The sequence below is a fragment of the Chrysemys picta genome, unplaced genomic scaffold, assembly GCF_011386835.1.
Source record: "Chrysemys picta bellii isolate R12L10 unplaced genomic scaffold, ASM1138683v2 scaf586, whole genome shotgun sequence".
NCBI lineage: Eukaryota > Metazoa > Chordata > Testudines > Emydidae > Chrysemys > Chrysemys picta.
The window spans coordinates 13,891-39,532 of record NW_027053293.1 but is presented as its reverse complement, the minus strand read 5'-3'; the positions used below and the strand labels follow the sequence as shown (position 1 = coordinate 39,532).

At 49.0% G+C, this 25,642-nt stretch overlaps 2 long non-coding RNA genes across 2 annotated transcripts; both read right to left on the bottom strand.

The window, feature by feature from the left end:
• Positions 1 to 835: 835 nt before the first annotated feature.
• LOC103307463 (uncharacterized) lies at positions 836 to 4,419 on the bottom strand. The gene is made up of 3 exons (XR_509987.4): positions 4,186 to 4,419; positions 3,467 to 3,580; positions 836 to 3,162 (listed from the first exon to the last, which is right to left on the bottom strand). It is a non-coding gene; the product is annotated as an uncharacterized LOC103307463 (long non-coding RNA).
• A 10,988-nt stretch (positions 4,420 to 15,407) lies between these two features.
• Positions 15,408 to 25,142, bottom strand: LOC135978980 (uncharacterized). Its single transcript, XR_010596318.1, has 5 exons — positions 24,878 to 25,142; positions 20,374 to 20,461; positions 19,819 to 19,945; positions 19,196 to 19,309; positions 15,408 to 18,862 (listed from the first exon to the last, which is right to left on the bottom strand). It is a non-coding gene; the product is annotated as an uncharacterized LOC135978980 (long non-coding RNA).
• Positions 25,143 to 25,642: the final 500 nt, after the last annotated feature.

Here is a 25,642-nt window from a genome sequence, read left to right as displayed (position 1 = left end):
ACACCTCAACATTCAGGAGTGCTCAAGCTCAATTTGGGCAGCTGTTACTTCATTTCTCCCAAATCGAATATACTGATCCACTGTAATTTACTGAAGAAAAAGTAGGATAAAATTGAGCAAGAAATGCTTCCCAGTGGTTATTAGGACTGGAATTGCTATTTTCAACAGCCATTGCCTTTTTTTTTTTTTTTTAGTTTAATTTGTTTGAAAGGAAGACAGTGGTATCGCATTGGCAAATTCCCCATAGAAACAAAGAGTGGAACAAAAGAATAATAAAGGCACCTCAACTTTTCCTCATTTATGTAGGACAGTCTTATAATATGCATCCAGATATCCTCCAATCACACAAGCTGAAAATGGTGCCTCTTTACTGCAGTTCTGTAACCATATGGGAACCAATCCTGTCTGTGTTCTGTGTACATCCAAAATTCCTGCTGAATGACCCAACCTGGGAGCGAGTTACCAGTGACCCAGGGCTGAGGCGGTGGGAGGGTGCAAGTTGGTGGAGAACCCAGGGATGGGGCAGTAGGGGGCTGGGGGGAAAGGGGCAGCCCAGCGCTGGGGCGGCAGAGGGTGTGGGAGGGTGGTGGTGGGGGAGAACCCAGGACTGGGGCAGCAGGTGGGCACGGGAGTGGAGCCAAAAGTTTTTTTGCTTGGAGCAGGAAAAAACCTAGAGCTGGCCCTGGGCGAAGGGAGGCTAAGCAATGGTGGTTGAAGCATGAAGGGACATAGGAATCTTTAGCACATCTGACATGTAAATATCTTGCAATTCAAGCTGCAACAGTGTCATAAAATTGCCTCTTCTCACTTGCAGCATTATCGCCTGCAAATGGAAACAAACTTGTTTGTCTAAGCGATTGGCAGAAAAAGAAGTAGCACTGAATGGACTTCTAGGCTCTAAAGTTTGTAATTGCTTTATTTTGAGTGCACTTATATAACAAAAATAATCTACATTCTAAGTTACACTTTCATGATAAGGAGATTGCACTACAGTATTTGTATGAGGTGAATTGAAATATACTATTTTTGCTTTTCATGTTTACAGTACAAATATTTGTAATAAAAATAATATAAAGTAAGCACTGTACACTTTCTATTTTTTGTTGTGATAGAAATCAATAGAAATTAAAATGTAGGAAAACATCCAAAAACATTTAACAAATTTCAATTGGTATTCTATTAATTTTTCTACCCACAATTATTTTTGAGTTAATCATGATTAATCAACCACACTATTATTTCTTCCATTTTCTTAACAATACAAGTTTACATTTCAAAGTTCTAGTCTCTATTACTTGGAATAGCCCCAAATACCATTTAAACACTTTTCTAACATGTCTCTAAAGGCTGAATCTGGGTCAAATATCCTGCAAGGTTCTTAACTCTTTCAGGACAGGTTGCAGGGCTAAAGAATGAAATCACCCTTTTAATAAATTATACCTACCAATATAGCTCTGTATACTAGCAATGAAATTACTGTAATGAAACCACCTTTTTTAATTAATGAAATTGTCTATTTATAAATGAAACGGTGTTAACCACCTTTGGACAAATTATGAGTTAGTAGCTTTCTCTGTGTTCAAATTAAATGTGCCATGTTGCCTTCTCCCTCAAACAAGACTCCAGTGAATTCTCCAGTGTTTAATGAGGGGTGATCTCAGTGTGCAACTTTTGCCACAGTCCAAGTACTTATGGAGTCTTGCTCTTGGGTGGATTTTCTCATTTAAAACAAGGACTGATCGGTTTATGAAACGTTTCCCACTGTCTAAGCACTTTTGGGGTCTCTCTCCTCTGTGGATTGCTGGCTGTTTAACAATATTTGACCTCCGTATAAAACTCTTTCCACAGGCTAAGCAGTTATGGGGTCTCTCCCCTGGGTGGATTCACTGATGGAAAACAAGGGCTGGCATCTATTTGAAATGTGTTTCCACAGTCTAAGCACTATGTGTCTTTTGCCTGATGTTTAGAAGGGCTGATCTGTTTCTGAAACCTTTCCCAGAGTCCAAGCACTTATGGTCTTCCTCCTGTATGGATTGCTTGATGTTTAACAAGGGTTGACCTCTGTATAAAACTTCTGCCACAGTTTGAGCACTGATAGGGTCTCTCTCCTGTGTGGATTCTCCAATGTACAGCAAGGCCTGACCTCTGTATGAAACTTTTTCCACAGTCTAAACACTGATGGGGTCTCTTTCCAGTGTGGATTGCTTGATGTTCAACAAGATTTGACCTCCGTATGAAACTTTTCCCACAGTCTAAGCACTTATGAGGTCTCTCTCCAGTGTGGCCTGTCTGATGACTAAGTAGGATTTGACCTCTGTATGAAACTTTTCCCACAGTCTAAGCACATGTGGGGTCTCTCTCCTTTGTGGATTCTCTGAAGTGAAACAAAGGCTGACCTCAGTATGAAACTTTTTCCACAAATTAAGCAGTTATGGGATCTGTCTCCTGTGTCGATTGCCTGATGTCTAACAAGATGTGACCTCTGTATGAAACTTTTTCCACTGTCTGAGCAATAATGGGGTCTCTCTCCTGTATGGATCCTCTGATGTGTTATAAGATTTGATTTGTTTGTGAAACTTTTCCCACAGTCCAAACACTTATGGGATCTCTCTCCTATGTGGATAGCCTGATGTCTGACAACGTATGACTTCCATATAAAACTTTTTCCACAGTCTAAACATTTATGGAGTCTCCCTCCTATGTGGCTTATCAGTGCTACTTTCCAATTCAAGTAGTTCTTGCCCTCCAGGCATTGATAGGGTTTCTGTCCTGTGTGGTTTCTCCCATGGTTATTAAAATATGAGCAGTTATTGAAGTTTTCCCCATGAAGTGATTTGTCTCCAGTATGAATTGTCTGAGGCGTAACAAGCTGTGGTCTCAGAACGAATGCTTTTCCATAACCAAGGCATTCATAGCATTTTTCTTCCTTTCGGGTTGTCTGCCGGGCTGTGGGATCCCTGTATCCTTCCCCACAGCTAATAGATTAATCAATTTGCTCCCTTGAGTGGTTTCCCAGAAGCCTCTCTGACCTCTGCCAATTTTCCCACTCTTCTCCCTGTTCCAAGCATTGGGAAAAATTCCCTTCAGCTCTTCCCACAAAGGTCCCCTCTGGTTCCACTTCCCCTGCTGGGAGAGAGACAATCCAGTCAGGAGTCATTGTGCCTGGGAGAAAGAAAGAGGAATAGCATGGAGGGAAAACCCAACATATTAAAGCTGAATTTGAAATTAAGGTTTTATAATAGGATTCTACCTCCACATCCCACCCAAAAATTCACAGAGAAGAAACATTGGGAAGGAAACTCCTGCAGGTAACAGGACAGGTGGAAAGCAATGTCAGTCATATCTGCTGACTACAGCCCTGCCCTGGGTGAGATGAGGAAGAACTGAGGGCACTTACTGATACCACATTTGTGGGATTCTCCACTTTTTCCTTCATTCACTAGATGGTTTGTGTGTCAGTCCTCACCTGTGCAGGCACCTCTCAGGATCTCTGTTTCCTCACAGGCCTAATGATTGGGCACTCATGGTTCTTCCCATCATTCCAGGTGGGAGATCAGTTCAGGTTTGGGAAGGGGGAATCCTGTGCAGGAAGTGAAATCAGACCAGATCAGGGTGTGTGGAGGATTGAGAGAGTGTCTGTCAGAAAGGACATTCCATGGGTGGAACCTGTCCCTGTGCTCTGCTGGCAGAACATGGAATCGAAGAGGATGGGAACATGGTAACTGAGCCACCTTTGGGGAGGCAGACGTCTGGGGAGGTGGGGGGAATTGTGACGCCCTCACTAGGAGTTCCTAGGATCTGTGCTCTCTGGGGGCCCTGCTGACGCATACCCAGCTCTGGAGTTAAACCCCTGCCCATTTCTAAACCGGCAGAGCCCAGAGCCCTCCACATGGCTGGAGCTGTTACCAAGGAGGGAAGTGAACAGGGATTGTGTGTGTGAATGAGAAACAACACAGACAGCCTGGAAAGCAAGGGGGGTTGGGTCGGGATGATTTAGTATATTCCGTAGGTTTTGACACCCTGGTCTCACTGGAGAGTGTATGGAGATGCAAGTCTCGCTCACACGGCAGCTGTGCATTACAGAGCCCATTCCCCTCCAATCTAACTGACCAGGGAAGAACCTGACCAGTGTCAGACATGCAGACCCCACGGCTTCTAATAAGCAAGGGGACGGGAATCCCTTACCCAGTGAGGTCACCATCTCGTAGTTCTCCTGCATGATGTCCCTGTAGAGGGTTCCCTGAGCGGGGTCCAGCAGAGCCCCCTGTCCCTGGGTAAAATACACAGCCACCTCCTTGAAGGTCACTGGCACCTGAAACAACAAAGAGTCCTGCACTGAGCACCTGCTGCCCCAGCCACAATCCCACTAGTCCAGGGATGGGGAAACTTTTTGGCCTGAGGTCCACATTGGGATTTGGAAACAATATGGAGGGATGGGTAGGGAAGGCTGTGACTCCCCCAAATAGCCTGGCCCTGCCCCTATCCACCCCCTCCCACTTCCCATCCCCTGACTGCCCACCTCAAAATCTCCAACCAATCCAACCCCGCTGGCTTTCTCTCCCATGACCTCCCCATCCCAGGACCCCCCACCCCTAACTGCCTCCCAGGACCCCACACCCTATCCAATTCCCCCTGTCCCCTGACGGCCCTGACCCCTATTGACACCCCCCCTTTCAGGCCCCCCGAGACTCCCACACCTATCGAACCACCCCTGCTCCCTGTCCCCTGACTGTCCCCTGGAAACCCTGCCCCTTATCCAACCCCCACCCCTGACCGCTTACCATGCTGCTCAGAGCACCAGGACTAGTAGCTGTGCAATCCGGCTGGAGCCAGCCACACCACCACGCAGTCTAGAGCACTGGCGGCATGGCAAGTTGAGGCTGTGGAGAAGGGGGGACAGCAGGGGAGGGGCCAGGGGCTAGCCTCCCTGGCCAGGAACTCAAGGGCCGGGCAGGACGGTCCCGTAGGCCAGATGTGGCCCACGGGCCATAGTTTGCCCACCTCTGCACTAGTCACAGGGAAAAAATAAACAAAACAGAGAAGCTCTGGGAGGGCCAGAAAAGCAGAAATCCCCCCACACCCTGCTCAGAGCACCAGGAGGCTTCAGGGGGTGGGGAGAAGGTGAGAGCTCCTTTTCCTTCACAGCAGGTGGAGCAGGGCAGGGTCTTCTCATTTCCCACACACCTGCCAGCCATAGGCTGATACGGGAAGCAGAGCTCTGAGCCAGGGACAGGAATCCCAACAGCTTCCCTTTGTATTTCACAGCAGCTAGTGGGGTGTTTCCTGGGTCAGAAATGGAGGAATGTCCCTCCCCCTCCCCCCCTAGCCAATGGGCCTTTTCACAAAATCAGGCCCAGGTTGATCATGTTCCAGCAGGTTTATGACACCCTGTCCCCAAACTGCCTCACACTGTGTGTTTCCTGCCCCTCCCCCTCTACAGCAAATCCTCCTCTCTCCCCCCGCCCCCCGCCCACGCAGCTCCCTTCAAGTCCCCTACCTGAGCTGTCTCAATCACAGCCATTTCCCTTCTCTGTCCCCTGAAAGACCGGACGATCTGGAACAAAATGTGGATGTGATTCTTTAGCTTGTCAGGGCAAGAGGGGCAATGGGGGAAGTTACAGAAGGGGCTTGTGTCCATGTCTCCCGTCTCTCCCTGCAGACAGACGCTCTGAACTCTGCCACACTGGGAAAACCCTCAGTCACTTTATCACAATACAGACCTGGCCCCTCCCCCCAGCACTGAACACTCTGCAACACCAGTAGGTCCCTAAAAGGTGTCCTTTGTGCAGAGTCATTTCCCTGCCCGGCTCCAGCCCTTTCCCCAGGTCTCTCCATCACCTGGGAGCTCAGGCTCAGTGGCTGGTATAGTTAGAGTGGTTCCAGCCACTGGAAAAAATGTCCCTGGGCTGGTCTGAGAGGGGTGTGAGGAAGCTGGAATGGTCTTAATGGTTTCTCTGAATAGCATGTGTGTGCCTCAGTTTCCCCATGTGTTACTCAAGTATCGAGCTGGTGGGATACGGGTGTGTGATCATTGCGGAGACCTCTAGAGGGCAGGTGTGACCGTAGAGTGGCTGCCTGGGCATAGAGAATGGCCAGAATTCTGTATCCTGGCAAGCAATGGCCTGACCCCGTCCTCTGCAAGGAACCAGCCGAAGGTGCTGGAGCACAGAGCGAGAGGGGGAGGCCAGGTGACCTGTTTTCCTGGGAAAGAGAGAAAGCATGGAGGAGGGGCAGCTGGATGTCACTGAAGATGGGGGACTGGAAGCGGGTCAGTCTCTTGGTTTGGGACTCAGCGGGGAAAGCCCAGGGCCTGATCCAGTCTCTGGATTCTCCCCAAGATGGACTTTGATATCTGTGTTAACAAGATCTGTTCTATGCTGTGTTCCGAGCCTGCCTCTCCCAGCCCTAGGTTCACCCCCCGCCAGCTGTACCCCGTTCTTATCCCTGGCTCCTAGTCCCAGGCAGAGGCGCTGAAAGAATCTGTACTGTGGGGGGGGGGGCGACTGAGAGCCATTGAGAAACCCCTTCAAGCCAGGGGGTGTGGCAGGGCCCCACCAGTGTAGATCCAGCACATCAGCCACCACCATCCCCCACCATGATTGTGCCCCTGAGCCCCTCTCCTTTCCCACCTCCCAGCTGGGGCCCCCCACCCTGCATTCGGTTTGGCCCCTGCCCACCAGAGGGCTGGGGAGGGAGGAAAGCTATTGGACACCAGAGGTTGTACCAAGTGGACTCCTCAAAAGTGGGTGTGCTTGTCCTGGCTTGTTGCTCCAAAGCTCTGTAATAAAGTTATTTTACTGGAAGGGTGTATGTGGCATACATTGAATAATAAGATAAAGTACTGTATAATGGCAATGTGTATGCGTTCATTGTTGGGAAAAGCTGTATGAGTGAAGAGTGGAAGTTTCCTTTGTAGGTTAAAAGAAGCCAAGAAGGGGAGAAGGAAAAAGAACAGAACAAGTTAATTAAAAAAACTATAGCTAGCAAGCTCAGTCCAAAGATAAGACACTGGCTCCGTTCAAGGACACTGCTCACAGCTAAGACTTGGCTGACAACCAAGAAGGGGGGGCTTGAATGTGCCCAAGCAGCTGTAAAATCTGCAAAACACTGCCAGGCATTAATGAAATGTGTTAGTTTATTTTCTCACAGGTAAAAGAAGCGCTATCCAAAGACCCTAGCAGCCCTGCCACTCCTTGGAACCAGGAGAATGGATCTATGTAAAGCTCCACCAATGAAAGACTGCTTTGGCTCCACGCTGGAAAGGCCCTTACCAAGTCCTGCTGACTACCAACACCGCTGTGAAGTGCCAAGGACTGACTGCCTGGACCCATGCTTTTCACTGCGTCTCCTTTTGATATTTCTTTTCTTCCTTCTGAACAGCAGGAGAAAAGGACAAGGTGATGTGCTGGTAACCTCTCCCTTGTCCACTGACAGAGCTAACCTGCATTCAGTATTTGATACAGAAATCAAAGCACTACAGGGCGCTGTGCTTGTAACCTCTCTCCTGTATGATGCTGAGCCACGATTCCTTCAAGAAAGAAGAAGGAACACTTGCTCCGCTGAAATTGCCAAAGTCCAGGAATTCCTGACTACAAAAGACATTAAGAACTGACCCTGGTGAAGAAACAAAAAATTATACACTGGCAGGAAGAAACTTGTGGGATCCATGCTTGGGAATGTGGTATTGATTGGATTTGGGGGTTTATTCCACAGGCTGCGCCCTGTGTTTTTGGATAAGTCCTTCAGCATGTATTGCCCTGCCTAACTGGATTTTAAATGACAAATAGCAAAGGCACCTTGTTGCCACTGCCCCCGCCATCTCCTCCATTACACTATTACCCCTGTAATACATCCAAATACAGACAATGCCATATATCTGATAAAACCCAATGGCCAAGGCCTTCACACTTTAGTGATTTATTTAAATATTGTCTGAAAAAGTTTATTTTTAAGGCTCAGGGTATCCCATATAAGCGAACAATTGAGTGGTAAAAGACTGGTCAAAGGAGATAAAAGTTTTTGACATCATTACAAATGAGCTTCAAGAATTTGAAATTAAGGTTTTATAATGGGGTTGATATAATGGCCATTCCAGGGGTCTGTAGTATATCGGGGGAAGGGGTCCTTGTTGTTTTGGTTACCCAATTAGTAAATAATCAGACTCATACTCAGAGAATGTGTTCTGCCATTGGAAATTTTACCTGTACTGAAATGATCTCAGTAAGTAACTAATAATAATTTAATGTTAATGCCTCTTGAAAGTACCTGAGAATATTTAAACAATAGATGTGGTATAATGCTATCCCTGAGAGAGGTGTACTACAATATGGAATAACAATAATTAATGCCACATTAGGGATTGTGAGATTCACCCTGCCCTATCCAGTTTTCAGATCACTTCCATGTATCCAAATTGCTCCAGGGGAGCTGCTATTTGGCGAGCACAGCAAAGGGCACAGATGTAAGTCTCCTCCAGGAAGAAAAGAGGTTTAGCTGGACACTTATGGGATGGTGCAAATAGTGCAGCAACAATTTGGAATATTCTTAAGGGCCAACAACATGATGAGAAATTAGGGCAACTAGAAAAGGCCACTGGTCTTATTACTGGAGCACAGTTGACCCAGGTGCAAGCTGGAGTTGGTGAATTACATGTTATTTCTGCCCTTAGTTCAATGAGCTGTTGACAGAGATGGTATTAAAAATTACTGAGGCAGAAAAGGAATTGCAGTGGGATCTAGCATGTTCAGAGATTCAGGATTTTCTGAATGACCAGCTGATGGCCATTCGGAGTGACCTTGAGCATCAGGCATGGCCCACTGCCCTTATCAGTGCTTCAGGAGTACCATCTGATCTGTGGCCATGGAGACATACTTGGAGATTTTCAGGATGGATGTGCAAGTACTGGCAGTGCTCCTTCCAAGCATATGGGCCGGTTGGTGTGGGCTTCCACATACTGAATCCTGCTGTGTCCATGGGGAGGATGCATGTGGGACTGGATTATTCACCGTGACATCTGGGAGATTAGACCACCTGGTAATGCCTAGCCAATTTCTTGTTAGTGCTCCTGGAATAACACCTGATATTTGGATTGGAATAGGGAATCAGTGGACATTTTGGCCCTTGGAACTCCTGCAGCTTCAGTATGTAAGGAAATTGAAGCAAGGGGAAGCTGTCACAATCAGGGCCGGCTCCAGGCACCAGCTTGGCAAGCAGGTGCTTGGGGCGGTCACTCAGGAGAAGGGCGACAGGTCCAGCTATTCTGCGGCAATTCGGCGGACGGTCCCTCACTCCCGCTCACGGCTTTTTTTTTTTTTTTTTTTTTGGCTGCTTGGGGCAGCCAAAACCCTGGAGCCGGCCCTGGTCACAATGTTTAACAAAGTTTGTTGAGCAGATATGGGACAAGGAACTTCCCTGACAGGACAGTTGCTATTCCAAGCTAATGATAGCTGCGTATACATTAAGGCCACCTCTTTGCTAGACTTACATTTTAATCTCACCACGGTCGCAGTAAATCACATTATTTATTGTCCAGCAGACAAAGCCCTACAATTAGATCTTAGGTATCAGATTTCTTTTAATTGGACCACTTTGATATCCGACCGGTTTCAAAATTTACGCTTACTCCTACCAGAGGTTCAGAAAATTTCTGACTTAGAGTCAGATCCATGTGCTTCAGAATATATATAAAATTTAAAAACATGATTTCATACAGCCTATAGAGTGTCTATTTTGTGTACTAATTATGATGTGATGTGCTATGTAACTAAGGCAGTGAAACAACCCCATCATATTATTACAATGGGGGCATTACTGCTTGCATTGCTTTTGTTTAGTGTAGGAATATGTTGTTGTAGGGCAGTGGTTCCCAAACTTTAACAACCTGTGAACCCCTTTCACTAAAATGTCAAGTCTTGGGAACCCCCTCTTAAAAATAATATTTCCAGGGATTTTCTCCTTTACCTGAGTCTAAATTATAAAAGCAGTGATCTTGGAAATATAAAATTTGTTTTTATGACATGCTTATTGAATGATTTGAGGACAATTTCCTGAAGGGACCCTTACCCTTAAAGAGCTTTTCTGGCTCCGACATTTAAATTTCTACACAGGGTGGTTTGGCCCACAGAAATAAAAATCGGCACATCTTCCATGTGTTTTTGGACCAATGGAAAAAACCAGGTACAATTCAAGTGACTTTTAAAATTGTCTATGAAACCGAGTTAACCAAATAAATGAGCTTATGAATGACCAGAAATTATACGTCTCAAGTGAAAAAAACTGTAACTGGGCTTCTTTGCAAAGAAATTGTAAGTGTTCTTACAGGAAAAGCCACAAACTGTCTGGAAAGGAAGAGTAGACTGAATTACTTGCCTCAGTGAAATTAGATATCCAGAGAATTGCTGGGCCTGTGATGATGATGACTGGGGCTTGCGCACCTGTGGCTCCCCCTCCCCGTGCTGTGGAGGCATGGCCAGCCAGGTCTGCATCTGCAAACAGGCCCCCTGCCTCAGGTGCACCTCCCATTGGCTGTGCTGGCCAATAGACTGGGAGACTCCCGACCAATGGGCTGGGGGGCGGGAGCAAAGGGGGAGATTGTAGGGAACTCTGGAGTAGGGGAGGCAGTGGGGGAGGGAATTGTCTGGCACAAAGGGGGACTCTCTGGAGGGGATGACAGGGGCACAGGGGCCATTGGGGGGTCTCTCAGGGGGGCAGAGGATTGTGTGGGTCTCTGTGGGATGTTGGAGTGATGGATGGAGCCAGCCACAGCCCGGGTCTGCTCTGCGGAGGGTGGGGGGTTGCTATAGCCCCCTCAGGAAGCCCCCTCTGTCCTATGTATTTTATGCCACCCTGGGGTGCCCATCGCTGCTCCCTTCCCCCTCCCCCGGCTCCATCTGTCTGTCCCCACAACTCACCAGCTGTGTCTGTCTCTGTCTGACAGTGACAGGCTCCTTCTGCTCTCTCTCTGCCTGGGGCTGAGAGCTGCTGCCTGGGGCTCCCTCCCCCTCCCTGCTGGGGAGGCGTGGCCAGGCAGCTCTGGCACCACCCACTGCAGATCCCATTGGCCGGGGTTCCTGGCCAATGGGCTGGGAGCCAGGTCAGAGCTGGGGCCTCTCAGCAGCTCACAGTGATGGGGGGGGAGCTGCCCCCGAGATGAGCGCGCCCCACATTGCCGACCCATGGCACGGGGATCCCCAAAGTACCGGGCCTGGGGCCCAAACATTGGTGGAGCTGGGTGCCCCTTCAGGAATATTGGTGGAGCATGGGCACCACGGGCCCATATAACTCGCCACCTATGGGTGCTGGGGCATATTCCTGTGAAAGTGAAACTAAGCCAGTTCCAGTGCCCAGAGAGAGCCATGGCTGCAGAGCTCTATGCTTCTCGTGGAGATGGATTACCAAGAGCGCTCCAGCCACGGAGTCCGGGCGCTCTACGTGCCTTGCCAGTGTGGACACCTCAGGAGTTAAGACGCCCGGGGCTGATTTAATGCGCTCTAACTTGCAAGTGTAGACAGGGCCTAAGTTACCCTGAGTAGACCCAGGTTCAGTTCCCTGCTCTGTGTGAACTCAGGCAAGTCACTTATTCTGTCTGGTCCTGACTTTCCCTTTTGTAAAATGGGGGTAAGAGCTCTTCCCCATCTGCAGCAGGGCGAGGCTCAGCACATTGAAGTTTGTGCGGTGCTCAGGTAGTGCCGTGATGGGGGCCAGAGAGGGGCCTGCAATAGCTACAGAAATGCAGCTGTTTCCTGTTTACGTCAAATCACAAAACATCACATTGGGGTTGTTGCAAACTTTCCTGATTTCACACTGACTCCTTCACTAGCTGGTGTTTCTCTTAATGCCCCAGCTCCAGCAATCCTGTGATTATGTGACCATCTCAGCTCTCACTTCAACGAAGGTCAGTTTCTCACTCTCATGGCTGAATAGAAAAAATTGACAATGTGACCAGAGCGAACGCTGAAAGCTCGGAAACAAAGAAACATACGATCCAGAATGTAATTTTTTAGAAGAAAAAAACCTCATTTCCTTCAACCAATCTCATGATCTTTGATTACGTGCTGCTGGCAATACTGCCTTGGCAGTGGTCAGTTTCTGTTGTCAGGCCTCTTGTCTCCAGCAAAGGCTCTAAGGACCTACATAAAAAAATGAAAGTTCTAATTTATCTCTTTAGTTCACCGCCAATCCTGGGGGGGCTGTGCTCATTTGCTGCTTGGACCCACAGTCCAGCTCCATGCGCATTCCCACACCTTGGCCTCTCTATTTCCTTTTCCATTAACTCTGCTGTTTTAGATAAATGATCACACTAAATTAGGGGCTTTCCATGGGTAGCAGATAGAGATTTAAGGCCTGAGTTCTCAGTGGCACAGGATTGCTAACCCCAAACTTTTGAAAATTATGAGTCAGGACCCTGAAAATGCTGTGATTGCCTTTTATGAAACATACACATAATAATAAATGTTGAATTCTTTCTACAGGAACTCTTCACTTAACATTGTAGTTATGTTCCTGTAAAATGCAACTTTAAGTGAAACGATGTTAAGTGAATCCAATTTCCCCATAAGAATTAATGTTAATGAAGGAGTTAGGTTCAGGGAATATTTTTTCACTAGACAAAACACTAATATATATATATATATATATATATATATATATATATATATATATATATATATACACACACACACACACATTCACAGTAATAGTTTTAAACAAACAATTTAATACTGGTACACAGTGATGATTATTGTGAAGCTTGGTTGAGGTGGAGGAGTCAGAGGGTGGGATATTTCCCAGGGAATGCCTTACTGCTAAATGATGAACGAGCAATTGGCTGAGCCCTCAAGGGTTAACTCTCACACTCTACAAGGCAGCAGAAATGAAGGGAGGGGAGACAGCATGGCAGAGACAGAGACACACACTGTGTGTGTATGTGTGTGTGAGAGAGAGAGAGAGAGAGGCGCATTTCCCCTTTAAATAAGCTGACCCACTCTTAAGTACGCTGCCTTGTTAAGTTAATCAGCAAGCTGCTGCCAGGAAGTTCCCTCCATCCTGAGCCCTGTCATGTGTCCCCCTTGATCTATGGAAGATGGGGTAAGCGGAGTGCAGGAGCAAGGGGGAGGGGGGATGCCCTGACATTAGCCCCCCCTCTTTCTTCCCTCCCCCCAACACAGCAAGCAGGAGTCTCAGGGAGCAGCTCCAAGGCAGCGGGCAGGAGCAGCACATGGCAGTGGGGGGAGGGACAGCTGAACTCCAGGCAACTGGGAACTTAGGGGAGCAGGGAGCTGATGGGGCGCTGCCGGCCCACCCTGGTTCCAAGGTCCCACCAGCTAGCTGTAACGGGCTGCTCTTCCTGCAAGCAGTGGACAAAGCAGGCGGCTGCTTAAGGACGCTAGAAGGGAGCATTGCACAACTTGAAATGAGCGTGTTTCCTAATTGATCAGCAACGTAACAATGAAACATTAACCGGGACGACTTTAAGTGAGGAGATACTGTATTTGCCTTCTGGCTTCTCAGATCTTTAAAATGCGATCTGAGCGCAGCCTAAAGTTTTTCTCTGCAACCAAGAAAGCCAGAAACTTCCTTTGTTTAGGAAAGGAAAGCCAAGAGTCTCACCTCATAATATGCTTCCAGAGGCTGGGGCTTTAACAAACACAACAAATACAATGAGACTCATTATAAAATCATGAGTGTTGGAAACACCGCATCTCTACACTGAGCCAGAGCTGCCTTACTGTACATGAGAATCAGGCCTTTGAAACATTGATATCAGCTTAACCTAGGTTTTGTCCTGTGAGTTTCATATCACTGGACTTGGAAGAACTAGACTTTTATCGGTTGATGTCTGTAAATGTTGATTTCACACAAACCAGGAAAAAATACTCCCATTGCTAATAACTGAAATTTACCAATAGGCCCAGTAAGAACAATGCTGCCTGAGAACGTATTAGACATTGATTTAAGAATATTTCCTCTGCATATTTTGACATGTGATGTTGGCAATCTCTATTTTAATGGGTATGAAGCTTTAACTTTTTGAATCTGTCTCTACTGTCATTAAATAGTTATTGTCTGACCCAAATATTGTCTGATCCCGCCCTAAATCTCCCACCACTGTGAACATTTAAATTGATAACAATTGGAATGAAATGCTTAAAGGCCAGATTTTTGTGAAAGCTTAAATCAATAAATATAAAATTGCTTAAAAATAAAAATTCTGCCAAGCCTGACTATCCCACCTTAGACACACAACTCCACACAGGGAGCCATGGCCATAGAGAACCCCCAGGAAAGTCTCCAGGAGGAAGCTCCATGTCCCATTTGTCTGCAGTATTTCACAGAAGCTGTCACTCTGCAGTGCAGGCACGTCAGCCAGTGCTGGGAGGGATCCGATACAGCCGTCTCCTGCCCTCAGAAACTGTGCAACAGAGAAACGTCAGGCTGAACATGCAGCTGGCAAACATGGTAGAAATCGCCAATCGGCTGAGTTTACAGGCAGCAAAAGGAGCAGGAGGGGACGGGGTGTGTGGGGAACACCAGGAGACTCTGAAATTTCTGTGAAGAGGATCAAACCCGCATCTGTCTGGTTTGCCATCTGTCCTGGGCTCACAGAGCTCACAGGGTGGTTCCCATAGAGGAAGCTGCCCAGGAGTACAAGGTAGGGAATTGCTGTCATGTTTAATGGGTAATAACTTTGGATTTTAATTACAGGCTAATTTCACTGAAAGTTCCCTGGCACAGGTGTGACACATCATTCAGCTCTGTAAACCCTTCATGGTATGGGAGATGCTGCAACAAAATAACTGATTTGACAGAGAGGCAACAGAGGCAAGTCTGTAACGATAACTGATGTGGGGAAATGTCCTCTGAGATTCTGATGGGAATTCCTGAAAATCTTCATCATATAAAGTATTCTACCAATCCCAATATCAATATCAGGGCAGTCCAGAGGGGACTGAAGATCTCAGTCTTACGACTCAAACGCCTCCTAAATAAAGCTTTAAAAGATCTGAGATAAAAGGATCAGGTCTCAAGAGTTTATATAGACATTTTTGCAGCCTCTCGACAGCAGGCAGTCCTTGGGTGAACAATAGGTTTTGGAAGTAACCTCCTACTTCACAAACATCACAGGTAATAAAACTACATGGATTAACATAAGGTAATTAGCAACAGAGGGTCCTGTGGCACCTTTAAGACTAACAGAAATATTGGGAGCATAAGCTTTCGTGGGTAAGAACCTCACTTCTTCAGATGCAAGTCTTGCATCTGAAGAAGTGAGGCTCTTACCCACGAAAGCTTATGCTCCCAATACTTCTGTTAGTCTTAAAGGTGCCACTGGACCCTCTGTTGCTTTTTACAGATACAGACTAACACGGCTACCTCTCTGATACATAAGGTAATTAATTATCCATGAAGCCGTTCATAGACAGTTTACCACAAACTTTAAAGAGATATATATATACACAATGACATTATTACACCCAAGTTTAATCTAAATGTTAACATTTCCCTCTTGTATGGATTGCTTGATGTTTCACAAGGCCGGACCTCCATATGAAACATTTTCCACAGTCTAAGCACTTGTGGGGTCTCTCTCCTGTGTGGATTACCTGATGTGCCAGAAGATTTGATCTTTGTTTGAAACTTTTCCCACAATCTAAGCACTTGTGGGGTCTCTCTCCAGTGTGGACTGTCTGATGTGCCATAAGATATGATCTTTGCATGAAACTTTTCCCACAGTCCAAACATTTATGGGATTTCTCTCCAGTGTGGATTAACTGATGTTTAACAAGGTCTGACCTCCGTATGAAACTTTTCCCACAGTCTAAGCACTTATGAGGTCTCTCTCCAGTGTGGACTACCTGATGATTAAGTAGGATTGACCTCTGTATGAAACTTTTTCCACAGTCTAAGCACTTATGGGGTCTCTCTCCAGTGTGGACTGCTTGATGTTTAACAAGGTCTGACCTCCGTATGAAACTTTTCCCACAGATTAAGCACTTGTGGGATCTTTCTCCGGTGTGGACTGCCTGATGTGCCAGAAGACTTGATCTTTGTGTGAAACTTTTCCCACAGTCCAAACATTTATGGGATTTCTCTCCTGTGTGGATTATCTGATGTTTAACAAGGGTTGACCTCTGTATGAAACTTTTCCCACAGTCTAAGCACTTATGGGATCTCTCTCCAGTGTGGACTGCTTGATGTCTAACAAGGTCTGACCTCCGTATGAAACTTTTCCCACAGTCTAAGCACTTATGAGGTCTCTCTCTTGTGTGGATTGCCTGATGTGCCATAAGATTTGATCTCCGTATGAAACTTTTCCCACAGATTAAGCATTTATGGGGTCTCTCTCCAGTGTGGATTGCCTTATGTGCCATAAGATTTGATCTTTGTGTGAAACTTTTCCCACAGTCCAAACATTTATGGGATTTCTCTCCTGTGTGTATTGCCTGATGATGAAGTAGGGTTGACCTCCGTATGAAACTTTTTCCACAGTCTAAGCAGTTATGGGGTCTCTCTCCAGTGTGGATTGCTTTATGTGCCATAAGAGTTGATCTTTGTGCAAAACTTTTCCCACAGTCCAAACATTTATGGGATTTCTCTCCTGTGTGGATTGCCTGATGTTTAAGGTTTGACCTCTGTATGAAACCTTTTCCACAGTCTAAGCACTTGTGAGGTCTCTCTCTTGTGTGGATTGCCTGATGTGCCATAAGATTTGATCTTTGTGTGAAACTTTTCCCACAGTCCAAACATTTATGGGATTTCTCTCCTGTGTGAATTGCCCGATGATCAAGTAGGGTTGACCTCCGTATGAAACTTTTTCCACAGTCTAAGCACTTATGGGGTCTCTCTCCAGTGTGGACTGCTTGATGTATAAGAAGGGCTGACCTCCGTATGAAACTTTTCCCACAGTCTAAGCACTTATGGGGTCTCTCTCCAGTGTGGATTGCCTGATGTACAACAAGGTGTGACTTTTGTATGAAACTTTTTCCACAGTCTAAGCACTTATGGGGTCTCTCTCCAGTGTGGATTGCCAGATGTTTAACAAGGTCTGACTTCCGTATGAAACTTTTTCCACAGATTAAGCACTTGTGGGGTCTCTCTCCAGTGTGGACTGCTTGATGTTTAACAAGGTCTGACCTCCGTATGAAACTTTTCCCACAGATTAAGCACTTGTGGGATCTTTCTCCGGTGTGGACTGCCTGATGTGCCAGAAGACTTGATCTTTGTGTGAAACTTTTCCCACAGTCCAAACATTTATGGGATTTCTCTCCTGTGTGGATTATCTGATGTTTAACAAGGGTTGACCTCTGTATGAAACTTTTCCCACAGTCTAAGCACTTATGGGATCTCTCTCCAGTGTGGACTGCTTGATGTCTAACAAGGTCTGACCTCCGTATGAAACTTTTCCCACAGTCTAAGCACTTATGAGGTCTCTCTCTTGTGTGGATTGCCTGATGTGCCATAAGATTTGACCTCCGTATGAAACTTTTCCCACAGATTAAGCATTTATGGGGTCTCTCTCCAGTGTGGATTGCCTTATGTGCCATAAGATTTGATCTTTGTGTGAAACTTTTCCCACAGTCCAAACATTTATGGGATTTCTCTCCTGTGTGTATTGCCTGATGATGAAGTAGGGTTGACCTCCGTATGAAACTTTTTCCACAGTCTAAGCACTTATGGGGTCTCTCTCCAGTGTGGATTGCTTTATGTGCCATAAGAGTTGATCTTTGTGCAAAACTTTTCCCACAGTCCAAACATTTATGGGATTTCTCTCCTGTGTGGATTGCCTGATGTTTAAGAAGCTTTGACCTCTGTATGAAACCTTTTCCACAGTCTAAGCACTTGTGAGGTCTCTCTCTTGTGTGGATTGCCTGATGTGCCATAAGATTTGATCTTTGTGTGAAACTTTTCCCACAGTCCAAACATTTATGGGATTTCTCTCCTGTGTGGATTATCTGATGTTTAACAAGGGTTGACCTCCATATGAAACTTTTTCCACAGTCTAAGCACTTATGGGGTCTGTCCCTAGTGTGGACGCCTTGATGTTTAACAAGGTTTGACCTCCACATGAAACTTTTTCCACAGATTAAGCACCTATGTGGTCTCTCGCCAGTGTGGATTGCCTTATGTGCCATAAGATTTGATCTTTGTGTGAAACTTTTCCCACAGTCCAAACATTTATGGGATTTCTCTCTTGTGTGGATTGCCTGATGATCAAGTAGGGCTGACCTCCGTATGAAACTTTTCCCACAAATTAAGCACTTATGGGGTCTCTCTCCAGTGTGGATTGCCTTATGTGCCATAAGAGTTGATCTTTGTGCGAAACTTTTCCCACAGTCCAAACATTTATGGGATTTCTCTCCTGTGTGTATTGCATGATGTTTAAGAAGGGCTGACCTCCGTTTGAAACTTTTTCCACAGTCTAAGCACTTATGGGGTCTCTCTCCAGTGTGGACTGCTTGATGTATAAGAAGGGCTGACCTCCGTATGAAACTTTTCCCACAGTCTAAGCACTTATGGGGTCTCTCTCCAGTGTGGATTGCCTGATGTACAACAAGGTGTGACTTTTGTATGAAACTTTTTCCACAGTCTAAGCACTTATGGGGTCTCTCTCCAGTGTGGATTGCCAGATGTTTAACAAGGTCTGACTTCCGTATGAAACTTTTTCCACAGATTAAGCACTTGTGGGGTCTCTCTCCTGTGTGGATTCGCTGATGTAAAATGAGGTGTGACCACCACATGAAACTTTTTCCACAGTCTAAGCACTTATGGGATCTTCCCACAGAGGTCCCCTGTGATTCCCCGTGCCCAGGAACTTCCTGCTGTTGATTCCCCTCCTCATTCTCACTCACTCTCTCGTCACCTGCTGGGAGAGAGAGAATCCAGACAGAAGTCATTGTGCTGGGGAGAAATTAGGAGGAATAGCAGCAAGGAAAAACCCCAAACCCCTGAAGCTGCACAGACGGAGCAATTGGATTCTGTCTCCACTTCCCACCCAAAAGTTCACAGAGAAGGAAAGTTCAGAAGGAAACTCCTGCAGGTAACAGGAGAGGTGGAAAGCGATGTCAGTCATATCTGCTGATTGTAGCCCTGCCCTGGGTGAGATGAGGAAGGAACTAAGGGCACTTATTGATACCACATTTTTGGGATTCTCAAATTTGTCCTTCATTCCCCAGATGGTTTGTGTGTCTGTCCTCACCTGTGTGGGCGCCTCTCGGGATCTCTCTTTCCTCACAGGCCTGGAGATCGGGCACCCACGGCTCTTCCCCTCGTTCCAGCCGGGTGATCAGGTCCGGTTTGGGAAGGGGGAATCCTGTGCAGGGAGTAAAATCAGATTAGATCAGGGTGTGCGGAGGATTGAGAGATCGTCTGTCAGAAAGGACATTCTGTGAGCGGAACCTGTCCCTGTACTGTGCTGGGGAATGTGGAATCTAAGAGGACGGGAACGTGGTCACTGAGACCCCCTCGGGGGAGGCAGACATATGGCGAGGTGTGGAGAATTGTGATGCACACCCAGCTCTAGTGTTAAACCCTTGCCTATTTCTAAACCCGTGGAACCCAGAGCCCTCCACATGGCTGCAGCTGTTCCCAAGTAGGAGGGAGAAGAGGGATTCTGTGAGCGACCGAGAAACAACACAGACAGGACAATACACCGATTCTCCACCTTGCAAACTAGGGGGGTCGGGATGATTTAGTATGTGTCTTAGATTTTGACACGCTGGTCTCATTGGAGAGTAATGAGGGAAGAACCTGACCAGAGTCAGACACACAGACCCCCCCACACACCAACTTCCAATAACCAAAGGGCCAGAATTCCCTTACCCAGCGAGGTCACCATCTCGTAGTTCTCCCACATGACGTCCCTGTAGAGGGCTCTCTGAGTGGGGTCCAGCAGAGCCCCCTCCCCCTGGGTGAAATACACAGCCACCTCCTCGAAGGTCACCAGCATCTGAAACAACAAGAATCCCCCACTCAAAACCTGCTGCCCCAGCCACAATACCACTAGTCATGGGAGGGAGAGACAGAGAAGCAGAATCCTCCCCGCACGCTGCTGAGAGCATCCAGGAGGCTTCAGGGAGTGGGTAAAAGGTGAGAGCTCCTTGTCCCCCCCCAGTACATGGAGGTGGGCAGGGTCTTTTCATTTACCACATGCCTGCCAGCCACAGGCTGATATGGGAAGCAGAGCTCTGAGCTGGGGACAGGGAGAGGAATACCAACTGCATCCCTTCGTATTTCACAGCAGCCTCTGGCCAGTGGGGTCAGGCTCCAGCACTGGGAGTCTGGTCAGTTTTCCCAGCCCTGCCCAGCGGGGTGTTTCCTGGTTTAGAAATACAATACCCCTCCCCCACCACCAAAAGCTCCCTAAAAATCGCCTACCTGAGCTGGCTCCATCACAGACATATCCCTTCCCTGTCCCCTGGAAGATGGGACAAACTGGAGCGAAACGTGGGCGTGATTCCTCAGCCTGTTGGGGCGAGAGGGGCGATGCGGGAGGTTACAGAAGGGGCTTGAGTCCATGTCACCCCCTGATTTCCCCCAGGCTCTCTCTCTGCAGACAGATGCTAAGATTCTAGGACTCTACCATGCTGGGAAAAAACCCAGTTAGTTCATTACCACCCCGGCTGAAGGGATATTAAAGAAGGGATTAACAGTGATTCCCCCAAGTGACAGTGACCCCCTCATAATTTGTCCCCCGCACTTTAATATCCAACAGTTTCACCAAGTACCAAAATCTTTTGGGTCTTCTGTTAAAACTTGTAAGCTACTGTCTGTAGAAACCATTGATTATATCTATCCTGTGAAAGATACTTTACTACTATGTAAAACTTACAAACAAGTTCACTGACTTTGTTCTTGAAGTAATTGATACAATGCAAACAAACACTATAAGCCGTTAAGTGACTTTCACTTCATTCAATGGCTCCTAGGACAGACCCCCACCCTCTGTGATTAAAGGGCCGGGAGTCTCAAATGAATTAGCACACACCCTGAAAGTGGTGGAGACAGTAAATTAAAATATGGTTAAGATATGGAATGTATGCTGATGAATGCTTGATATACATGAATGATTAGGGAGGTGCCAGTCTAGAAAAGGAGTATCCATCGGCCGAAGAATGTGTCGAGTAGGACCACTAGACAACCCCCGGAGGGTAAACTGGGATCCACCCCATCACCTGGAAGGATGAGAAACACAAACTTTGGACAGTGTGGAGCCACCAGGAATGTGCCACTTTGGACAGGAATGTGCCATCTGCTGATTGAGTCAGCAACAGCAGGATGAAACAGCTCCCATAGACTAACATAGAAATTAATTCCTATAAGAATGGACTCTAAAGACTGATGACTTTGAGTCTCTGGTTCTGCTGCCAGCCTGCAGGGGCATCAGGTGCACCTGACACAGACTTGGCTCCATCCTCATGACCAAGATACTTGGCCAGTAACTTGGCATGAGCAACTTCTAGGCTGGTAACTATAACACCTATACAGAACTTGAATGAATGGTTGTGTGAATGAATCTCTCTCTCTATATATATATATATATATGTGTGTGTGTGTGTATAAGAAATAAGTAGTCAAACAACGTTGTTTACTTTTATCTTTTGCTTTATCAGTATATTTACAATAAATGTGGCATCTTTGCCTTATCCCTCTTAATAAGATCCTGCTGGTTTTTACTCTATTCGTATAACACGGCCAGGCCCCCACATCCCCCATTAGAACTAAACCCACCAAGTCCCTCCTAAACCTCCCCAGAACAGCATCTCTGAGCCAAACGCTGGAAAAAGAGCAGAATCAAAGGAGTCACTTTAGGGCACTGCCCCACAGTGTATTGTAACCCCTCTAGCTCTCCCCCGTCTCCCTCAGTCCTGCGGTGCTCAGCAGAGTGAGCAACTGGCTTTTCCTCTCTCAGCTCCTCCCCTTGTTCCCAGGAGAGCTGACTGCCCCGGGGGTGCAGGGAATGGATCTGGGCAGGGCTGGGAGCTGGGAACCTCCCTCCCCACTTCTTGCTCCTGCTGCCCTTCAAGTCTCTCTGCTCTCCCCTTTTATCTTCTTCCCTCACCCTGGGAGAACGGGCGACTGCCCCATTGTCGTGGGCCTTTGCTCTCCTTAGGCAGCTCAGCCACTGACACTGGTAACGGGGGTTGAACCCGGCTGTGTCACTGAGGGCAGCAGCTCTGGGACTCACAGACACAGGGAGCCCCTCCCCTTGTAGGCCAAACTCACCAGCTGGTCCCTGAAAGGGGCCCTTTGTACAGAGTCATTTCCCTGCCCGGATCCAGCCATTTCCCCAGGTCTCTCCATCACCTGGAGGCTCAGGCTCAGGGGCTGGTATTGTCAGAGTGGTTCCAGCCACTGGAGAACGTGCCCCTGGGCTGGTCTCAAAGGGGTGTGATGAAGTGGGAATGTTCTGAATGTTTTCTGTGAATACTGAAGGTGTGCCACAGTTTCCCCATGTGTTACTCAAGTATTGAACTGGTGGGATACAGGTGTGTGATCATTGCAGAGATCTCTAGAGGGTGGGTGTGACTGCAGAGTGGCTGCCTGGGCACAGAGAATGGCCAAAATTCTTTATTCTGGCAATCTATGGCCAAAAACGGTCCTCTGCAAGGAGGCAGCCAGCCGAAGTTGTGGGAGAACAAAGAGAGAGGAGGAGGCCAGGTGACCTGTTTTCCTGGGAAAGAGAGAAAGCAGGGAGGAGGGGCAGCTGGGCGTCACTGAGGATGGGGGGCTGGACGTGGGTCAGTCTCCTGGTTTGGGACTCATCGGCGAAAGCCCAGGGCTCAGGGGTCTGGATTCCCCGCCCAGATGGACTTTGCTGATTGCTTCTGATTTCTGTGCTAACAAGCTCTGTTCTATGCTGTGTTCCCAGCAACCAATAAACCCGTCTGTTTTCCAAGCTGGCTGAGAGTCACCGCTGACTGCGGAGGTGGGGTGCACAGCCCGTGTGAGGAGCGGGTCAGGCTTTTCCTTAGGCTGCCCCCGGGGTTCTGGCTGGGGCCATATGCCCTCCGTGGGATCCAGGGATGGGGAGGCTGGGGCCACATGCTTAGCAGGTGGGGAGGTTCTTGGGGGTTCACAGGGGCTGGGGTCCTGCCCCTACACTGGGTGTAGGGGGCTTGCCTCCCTGAACCCTAGGTTCACCCCCCGCCGGCTGTACCACATTCTTATCCCTGGCTCCGAGTCCCAGGCAGCGGGGCTGAAACAATCCGTACCATGGGGGGCGCTGAGAGCCATTGAACCAAACTGTAAATACTGGATAGGATGGAAACCCCTTCAAGCCAGGGCGGCACTTTCCAAGGGGTGGCACTCCAGCCTCCCCCCTTTTTTTTTCCCTTTGGGCGCAAAAAGCCGGAGCCGGCCCTGAACCAAGATGTTCCCTGTCAGCTGAGGCTTTCAGGCTGCGCTGGAACTGACGCTGCAGTTCTGGCTGCAGTCGCTAGATGGCGCTCATGGCAGCCGGAGTCGCACAGGCTGGATGGCAGAGAAAGGCTCAGCTCCGGGGGATGATGCTCCGGCTCTCCAGCGGCCGGGCAGCCTGACCTGCAGCCCAGCCTGGGGGTGAGGAGCCGGGGCGGGGGGAGGGAAGTGGGGCCCGGGAGGCAGGGAGGGGGGAGGGGTCCTGCTGCTGCTCTGAGTCTCCCCAGGGCGGCGCGGCGTTTCCCCGCCCGAGGGGGCTGTGCAGGCGCCGCCGGGCTGGGCAGGGGGCGGATCCCGGCTTGCGCGCTGACAGGGCGAGTGGCTGCGCAGCCCGAGCTGCCAGGGAGCTGCCGCCGCCCCTCCTGCCCCCGGACCCAGCCCTCCACGCACCTCCCCCGCCTCAGCCCCACACTGCCTGCCCTGGGTGGGGAGAGGCAGAGCCCGGCTCCGAGCACCTGGGGGGGTCAGTGTCTGTCCTCTCGGCTCTGCCTGCACAGGGCTGGGGAAGCAGCTGTCAGCGCCTGCCCCTCTCAGCCCTTGTACCCCCCAACCGCTCGCAGCCCCTCCTCTTCTACCTCGACCATCGCTCCTTCGCCGCACCCCTTCCCCTTGTCCTCTCCCTTCACCTGCACCTCTTCCCTTGTACCCTCCCCCAGCCCTCTCCTCCCACACCTCCCCCTTCCTCTGCACCTCTTCTCCGGCAACCCTCCTGATACCCCCTCTAATCCTCCACCATCCTCCGCGAGTACATCACACCCCGCCTCTCTGCCAGTGTAGAGCCCCCAAGCACCCCACACCCGCTCCTCTGCGTGAACCCTCTTTACTAGCTCCCCATCCCTTTCTGGGTACAAGTTTTGAGGATTAGTCCCTATGCCGTCCATGTGCATTTGGAGCACTAAAGATGGGGTTGCGGGGGACGGGGGGGGGGTGAGATTTATACTAAAGTGAAATAAAAATAGGAGAAATGGTTTGATCCCCACTGCAAGTGTAAACAGGGATTGGTGTGGTGAACGAGGAGGTCACGTTTCGGGGGGGGGGAGCCCAGGGGTGGGGCGGCAGGGGGTGTGGGAGGGAACTGGTGAGAGGGGGAGCCCAAGGCTGGAGTGGGGGACAGCCAAAAATTTTTTTGCTTGGGGCTGCAAAAAACCTAGAGCCGGGCCTGCCCTGATCACCTCTCCTTCCCCGACTCCCAGCTGGCCCCCCCCCCACTCTGCATTCAGTTTGGCCCCTGCCACATTCTGCCCCCCTCAGATCTCCCTGAGCTGCAGCCTCCGTCCAGATCAGCGAGGCCTGGGACAGGGAAACAAAGCAGCAGATAGTGGGTGGGTGGTAACGTGATCCTGCCCGCACACACCGGGAGCTGGCGGCAGCTTTCCCGGGCCCAGGGCGGGAATCGCAGCCAGCTCCGCTGGGAGAAGCCTGGGGCCAAACCTCCCACTGCAGCCGGGCGGGTGTCTCTTACCTTCCCTCCGAGCGGGGCCCCCCTGGGGCAGGGGCAGGGGCAGGGGCCGGGCCGGGAAGGGGGCTCTGCCCTGGGAGAGGCTCCTGGGGAGCAGCGGGAAGGGCCCTGCTGGAGATTCCCCTCTCCCGGCTGCAGCCAGGGCTCCGGGCTCCCAGCACCAGCCGCCGGGGCTCGGGGATCTCGCCAGGAGCCTGGAGCCAGAGTCACCGCAGCGGCTGCGAGTCACTTCCTGCTGCCGGGCCTGAGCCCAGCGATCGCTCCCCCCAGAGCCGCCTCCCAGCTGCTCCTGGGTCCTAGCGATAAACCGCTTGCCTTGACTTCTTCTCTCTGTGTTCAGCTTCTGTTACACTCACAGGCTCTAAGGTCAGAAGGGCCCATCATGAGCATCTAGCCCGGGGATTCTCACAACCAAAATTTTTGGCGGCCTCAGAGTAAGGCCAGCAGCTGTCACTGGTGGCCGCTCCAACACATTTTCCCAAAATACTTAATGAACTTTAGGAGAAACCAGTAAACATGCACAGAGGTAGACGGGAAAACTTTCCTGACTTAAACACCACCCAGGTGGAATCGAATAGCAGAAGGATCTGAGTCCTCACTCCCTTCACCCAGAGCCTGCCTCACCTTGCGGGCTCCCCTTCCACTCTCCTTTGTGGCAAAGTCCTTATAACCCCGACAAGGCTGGGCCCAGGCTTCCTGAGGGGCTCGCCCCCCAACCTGGTTGTGACCACTCAGAACACGGGCTAGAGCATCCCCACTCTGGGTACT